This window comes from Stegodyphus dumicola, chromosome 12, assembly GCF_044657685.1.
Source record: "Stegodyphus dumicola isolate Sdum_Otavi_A_Nest chromosome 12, ASM4465768v1".
Lineage (NCBI taxonomy): Eukaryota > Metazoa > Arthropoda > Arachnida > Araneae > Eresidae > Stegodyphus > Stegodyphus dumicola.
The window spans coordinates 104,346,676-104,354,804 of NC_140779.1; positions in this window are offsets into that span (position 1 = coordinate 104,346,676).

The following is an 8,129-nucleotide window of genomic DNA, read 5'->3' on the forward strand; positions in this document are numbered from 1 at the left end:
AGGCCTCTAATACGATAACCACTTACGGAAACGAAATATAAATGCTCTTTACGCTAGTGAGCCCCAAAGGCATGTTCCCAGAGGGCCCATTCGTGACAACAGCCACGGTTCCCAGTGATCGAGTGAACTAGATGATACACGTGCTTTTCATAGTTTTTCTCAGGTACAAGTTTATTTCATTCAAAAGTTCTCCATGTTAAAGATAATCCTCGTGCTCAAGAAATATAGCTTTCAAGATAGCCTAAATATAACACGCTTCTAATTTTTCGAAATTTATAAAAGTATGCAATTTAGTTTACTATACTTTAAACAAATATCGCTTTTTCATCCAATCCTTTATTCACATTCAAGGAGATTTTCTGGCAGGTGGCCTGTCCAGCTCAAGCTTTATAAATGCACCCTTTATCTCTCCCCTGCCGAACTAATAACTCCTAATAACCCAGCTCTGGATCGAAAGACTACATGCCATTTGAGATCGAATGGATTACCACAAATACCTGTTGCACACCCTTTTTTAAATCTGCAAACTCCCGTCACTCCCCTAATCAAGGCCGGATGTTTCTGCTCTCCGCATCTTTTGATGCTTCACTTTCCGATTAAAAGCGGGCACGTGCCAGCTTTTAACTCCCCTTCTCCGGAAAGGGGGAGGCTGATCTATTTAATTTGGTTGTTATTCGTCCCCGCGGGGCTCTTACACTCCGGTGGTCCCCGACAGTTTTTCCGCATCGATTGATCTTCGCATTGTTTGACGGATAAACCTGACATAGACGCACCGCAACTGGTTTCCAAAAGTAAAAGAATAAAACCAGCGAAGAGATAATAAAGCGAATAATACATACGATGATTCACTATATTGATAGTTAACAGTCGCTATATTCATATTGGTCTTCATAGTGGTCTACATTCACTACATAAGATTGCTTTAAAAAATGTTGAATTTTAAACACTGAAGTGTTTTTCACTATTATTTCACTATTATGATAATAATAATAAGTTCAAAACCTATATTTTTATTTTCCTGAGCAGCAAACAATGAACAACATAGAAATTTAATACTTTACTAGTCGATAGTTCAGCATATCAACCAGTTGATATGTTAAGGCAATATTATGCTAAGGGTCGTAATAAAATTTAGGGAATATTACATGGATAAAAGAATGAAGCAGAAAATTCAGTTTGATCTTCGCATTCTGATTCCAGTTTAACGCTCGAAGTTCTTTTAAACTAAAAAGTCACGATAAGCCAGAAATTCAAGGTAAATTACACGATATCATATATTTAAAACGATCTGTTAGAAATAGCAATGCTATCGATAAGGAAAAAAAAAAAAAAAAAAAAAAAAAAAAAAAACGTGATATTAACTTCATTATAATTAATTTCATAAGAAGAGTTTTGCGGAATTTTTAATGAAAAAAGGCTAAATTATTCACTGCTGTGCATTGTTTTTATCCTAGATTGCTTACGTACAAGGCTTATACAAAGATTGCCAGCAACAATTTCAATTTTCCAGAACATGAAATTCGTTTAATGGAAATATTGATATCTATTTTCGGGTGTTAAAAATAACAAGGACGCCAATTTTGAATACTTAACTGAAGTAAATTTGGCTCTTCAAAGAAGTCCCTTCTGCATCTATTGATCCTAACATTTGCACAATAACTGGTATGCTTCAGGGAAAGCTTTTAATCAGAAAATGTCTAGCGTCTCATTCCATCCAATCTGAATGTCTTTTCTGGTCATAAGAGGATATAAAAGTTTGATTTGTAAATATTCTGAGTCAAAGAGAGAACATGAAGCCAAAGCCAGACAAGACAAGGTTATTTAGGAATTGAAAGTAAGTAAATGCTAATATTTCTTTTCGATGCGATGATATTATTTGCTCAAAATTCATCCTTATGGATTAGACTGTCAATGTGGCCTTCCATTGTGACACTTCGAGGCAGATGATATGTATATTTGATGCAGATGTCTTTAGTATTGAATGGGTTTGAACTGGTTGCTTGATCGCGAGAAATATATCAAGCTGTAAAGTCTTAAAGAAGAATGTTTTGGAGCAGAAATAAAACTCGCGGTTTTCCTTTATGTCTCCTGCTTATCAAATCTGACATCTTATAAAGTTTCTTTTATTTTTAAAGGGTGTCCCAATAAAAGCGCCGGATTCAAAATGCCCAGTAAAATACATAATTGGAAGTATTTTTACATGTTTACAGCAGGCAAATGTTCCAATAGAATGAAAAATAATGTCTATCGTATGTCCTCTACGACTTGTTCTGCAACACCGTAATCTCTCAATGAAATTCGTAATCACTTTCTCACATAAGTGCCTATTGTTGTTGTTGCTAATGCTCACTTGTCTGACCTATAGTTAGCCTAAGTCCACGAAGCAACACCGTAATCTCTCAAGGAAATTTGTAATCACTTTCTCACATAAGTGCCTATTGTTGTTGTTGCTAATGCTCACTTGTCTGACCTATAGTTAGCCTAAGTCCACGAAGCAACACCGTAATCTCTCAATGAAATTCGTAATCACTTTCTCACATAAGTGCCTATTGTTGTTGTTGCTAATGCTCACTTGTCTGACCTATAGTTAGCCTAAGTCCACGAAGCAACACCGTAATCTCTCAATGAAATTCGTAATCACTTTCTCACATAAGTGCCTATTGTTGTTGTTGCTAATGCTCACTTGTCTGACCTATAGTTAGCCTAAGTCCACGAAGCAACACCGTAATCTCTCAATGAAATTCGTAATCACTTTCTCACATAAGTGCCTATTGTTGTTGTTGCTAATGCTCACTTCAGAAGTCAAACAACAAAAATCAGCGTTATATTTAGAAAATTTTCACAGGACTAGTTTCGATGGTTTTACCGAACCACCATCTTCAGCTGCAAAACCGCAAAATCGGCGTGTTATTGTGTCTTAATTAATGCTCACTTGTCTGACCTATAGTTAGCCTAAGTCCACGAACGCGCAAGTTTACGGCTGTCGTTGGCAACAGCTTTGAGCACCTTGCAAGTAACAGTGCGATTTAGATCAGTTCCGTCCCACCCTCCAGTTTTGATGGAGAGACCCAGGGAAGACGAGTCCGAGAGTCTCCCATCCCTCTTCCCCTACCGTCAACCTCTCGAGAGGACTTTCGGTTCGCAGCATATTTGTGCTCCCATGCCGCACGGACACTATACATTTACAAACATCCATACCTTCTCTGGGATTCAAAACCGGGCGCTTAGGTACAGCTGTCAACGACCGTAACCTCTATACCAGTTGGGCGGTTAAGTGCTTGTTGATGTGACTAATGAATGGAACGATCAGTTTTCCTTTTAGTTTCTTTATGTTTATTCTATAAGTTCAGATTCTTTGGGACTTGCAATAACAATTTCATGCATAATAGCTATGTCTTCAACAAACCGGTTGCATCGAGAATCTGGTGATTTAATGTCTGCTGTCGAACCTGTGTCCTCAAATTTCTCTATTTATCTGCGATTTGTTGTTCTGTTAGGTGCATTTTCACATCAAAAGACTGCACGATGCTTCTTAATAGTCTGTGCATAACGCTCACCATTTTTGTAATGAGTTTTCACAAATTAAATGCAAATGTGTAGCACTTCATGTCCACTAAGCTCCAAGGAAGTGACATTGATAAATGCTAGTCTTGTCAGGTCAATTCAAACTCAGGATTCTAAAATCGGAAGATTTGCCTGCTGTAAATATATAAAAGTATTTTCATTTTCAAAAAATAGAGTATATTTGTGGAAATTTTGTGGGCATATTTTTGGGCTTTTGTTAAGACAGACTATATAAAGTGAGCTTTGATTGAAAATACATAACTGAAGATAAATACATTTGCTATCGTATGAGCGAACTCAGAGCCTTATCTTATCACTGGCTTCACTTTCGTCATTTTCATTTTCGTATGTGAAGAAGAAGGTTCTATGTTTAAAGATAGTCCCGTAAATTTTTTAATATTACGCTAATTCTTGTTTGCTTAACTCCTTCATTAAAAAATAATGAATCAAATAGTAATCAAAATAATCGCTTCCAAAGTGCCTTTAAGTGGAACTATAATTCATTCAAAAGCAAATGAAATTACACAAAATTTAGATTTCAAATTTCAGTTGTTTGGTGCTGATTGGCTGTAACAGTTCCAAAAAGGACATTCTGTTTCATCATTAGTGATTTATGGTGAAGCAAATAACGTTGATGAAGAGGGGCAAACAACTAGTTGCATGAATTTGACCAAGTAAGAGAAAAGTATGCCTCGACTGGTGTCTCCAATATGAATTAAACTACTTTTTCCAATCTTTTCCTGAATCTTAGCCGCGGAGTAGTGTTCCTAGAAAATTTGTCTACTTAATTTTGCATAGAGTGATCATCTTCGAAAAACGCTTAGGTTTCGAGTCATACGTGAAACGCTGAAAAAAGTGAGTCTTGAGTTTTTTATTTTAAATTTTCTTTGTGAAGACGACCTAAAATTCCAATTCAGTGCCCCATAAGACGTACAAAACCGATGAAAAGAAAATTTTCAAACTTTTTCTTCAACAAACCCCTCGTTGACTAGACTATGAGGGGTGGGGTGATGAAGCAAATTATTCCTTTGTAGAGTCATTAGGTTTTATCGATGCGGGAAAATGGAAATGTGCAATATCCTCCCCGGAATTCGCACTCTGGGCCTCCCAATAAATGTCGAGTGTGCTTCCAGTTACACCACAAAGGCATACAGAAAGAAGTGAGAAAATGCTTTGTAAATTTAAAAAGGGTCGATGCAGGAGAGCACAAGACAAAAATAAGCATACGAGATACCAGGACATTATGGTGATACAGGCACTGTCCTGTAATGCTATTGATCCAATGAAGGATCCTACAGATGCTCAGTGCAAACTTTCGACAACATTTTCATGCAGTCATTACTTAGAAGAATTTGTATACTAACATAAAGACGTGATTATAACAATTATTACCCACAAATATCTTTCCCTTGTTCCAAAAGGTATTTTACCAATACTGTTGATTCTGTGATTAAATTTTGAATCATTTATTACATATCTCCGAAACTTGAGTTCGTGTCTCACAAGCGCATCACAGCGTCTTGTGTCATTGGGATGAGAAGAGCTCTCAGTTAGACGAACTATCTGTTATAAATGAAGTTATCTATTGTTATAAAATCTATTGTTATATCTATTGTTATAAAATGAAGTTATAACAATATCTATAGTTATAACAATATTGTTATCTATTGTTATAAAATGAAGAGGCTGTGAATGAATATGTGAGTCACCGCACTGTAAAAAGATGATAGTATCTACAGCCGCCAAATTAAGAACGCATTAATTTCTGTATCCGAACATGTGGACCTTCAAGTCCGAATTCAGAATTTCGAATTTGGTTTTCATTTACTTTACGTATTGAGGCAATTTAATGAATTTTTAACTTTTTTACACTCCCGGAAGTAGTAGTTTGTTATTATTCAATCTCAGATATTATATAATACTAAACTATAGGCCTAAACTTAATATTCTTTCAAATGAAAAATGTTACACTTATGCATTTCAAAAACGGAATTTTTACAGTTTTTAGAAAATAAGTCACAAAATGGGTGTGGAGCAAAACTGCTAAAGTTTTGTTTAAATTATTAATTATACAAATACAGGGGTGCAAATATATAAATATGCCATCATTAAACTAAGACATTTTTATTTTGAATAATGTTAGTTCCATGTCTATATTTTAAAAATGATATTTTAATAAACGTGCTTACAATCTATTTAAATAAATTATTCTCTTTGACAAGATGCCAGTAATGCTCATCTCGCTATTGAGAACAAACATTTTGCATGTCAGTCATTGGAATTAATAAATTAAAATGTTCGAAATTCCGATGCTGTTGGAAACTTTTATGTTTTCTTTATTTTTCAGCATCAGCATTAATTTATTATTATTATCATTATTTATTTTAATTTTTCGGCCAAGGTATCTGTTTTTGGAAATAAGCCTGAATGCTAACCGAGCAAGTGATTAGTTAAGAAATTAAATAGCGATATAAATTATTAGGAATGCATTTTGTTTTTTAATTGTTCAAATAGTTAAACCAATTAGGTTTTAATTTTCAAAACAGTTTAAGAATATTTTGCTATGTATAATGACAACTTCTCTGGAAACAAGTAATTTGTGAAGTTGTAAACTAAGCAGTTGCAAACTGGAAGCAGGTTATAAATCAAAGAAGCTATGCCATGAAATTGCAATACTTGACAAGCTGCGTTGCAAAATGTAGCGCTGCTTGAGGTGAAAAATGGAGTTGACATTTTTAACATCAAATCCGTATGCCGCTTGGAATAGAAATAATTTGCAGAATCAGCTAGCATTTAGTTTTTAAGCAATGTGTTATTGCCAACACATTTTTGCGGTCTACATATAAATTTATATCCGAAATTAGCACGATAGGAATTTTTTTAATTTTTATGCAAATCGGCAAGAGGCTCTAAAGAGTGAGAATAATTTCTCTTGCAGCTAATCAAAAGCTGCAGATGGCAATTCTGTTACATATGGCAAAATTATAAAGACAGACAAATAAACTTTGTTAGATACATAAAGCGGTACGATGCCACAACAGGTGAATTTCCTGATAACTCTAATAAGTCGATCAGTTAATTCCCCCCCCCTTTAAAAGTGCTGAGCAAGTGAAGATATAAGCTATTCTGACAAGCAGTGGAAAATTTGACTAAATCATCAAGTAATCCATCACATTTCTGTCACCATTTATTATTTTATCTCGTTTTATAATCTTTATGAATTGAGGGTCCATCTGTTCTGTGTAAACCGAATTACTTGGCCCGTCCCGCTCTCTTAAAAAAAGAGAGAGAGATGGGGAGATTTCAATCGCGATTTCTCCATTTAGAAGCGAGTATAATACGCGGTTTCATAGCCTTTTATGTAACTCCCATCCCCCCTTTTCCCGCGTTTAGCGTAGATTCGTAATATTTTTCTTTTTTCTTTTCTACATGAAGATTTGCTTTCAAGTTCTTTAACATGCAGTTTTCATTAAAGCTGCACAGTGGGTAGCTTTCTAAACCCTATTTATCACACGAAGTTAGTCAAATAGCGTATGATTTGTTGATGAAAATGAATTTATAAAGAATTTTTTAATCTTAACGCTTGCTTTTGTGGTGTAATTAAAGAACATTACCGGTTAGCAATCGAGAGGTCTAATCCAGTGGAGGGCAGACCCAGTGGCGTAATTAAGGGGGGCAATCCGACCGTGTGGTACATTCTGGGAAGGAGGCATTCTTCACGTAAAATATTATTTTGTGCAGAGGTTTAGGCATGTGGATCATGGATGCTGGTAAAGAAATATGCGATTCTGTATCCCCACATACTGAATGAAATTGCAAAGAAATATAGTTTTTGCTGTGGATGAAGTATGTAGAGAAATTACCACGAGATTTCGAGAACTACATACTCTTGTTATATCTTTTTTATTTTGAGCAGAACTTTTGACTGAAAATTACGAATACCAAATAAATTATGGTCACGATGACGTTGCACTTGGCCCCGCTCTCTGTGTGACATCATTGGCTCCACAGCGCCACTGGCGCAGAACTCTCATTTTTATGCTACTTGCACTTAATTTAAATTGATTTATTCTAACTTAAATAAGTGATCCCTCGATGGAAGCTGAAAATATCATCACAAACTGCAAATTCTGAAGTTTAGTATCCCAGTCAATTTTTGATATATGGGAGTCAAACCTCTCATAATTTTATTTTTTCATAACAAGTATAAAACTTTTCACCGGGAGACCAAAGGAAAAGTTAGATTTCGTTATTTCTCCAAAATTAATTTTTTTTTTTTCAATTTGACATTGTCAAAATATGAATATTTTCGTCATTTCTGTAACTGGAAGCATGTGACAAAGACCTAAGATTGCCAAATAAAGGCCAGGTAAAGGCTTTTAAGCTGGGTAAAGGTATGGGTGCATATATATATATATATATATGTGTGTGTGTGTGTGTGTGTGTGTGTGTGTAATATATTCAGGAGCAAAAATTTTGATGGAGTAGAAGTGTTGATCCATAATGACTAGGAAATTGGGGGCGAAGGCAGCACTTTTGGACTTGCAGGTACTCGCTATCCATTA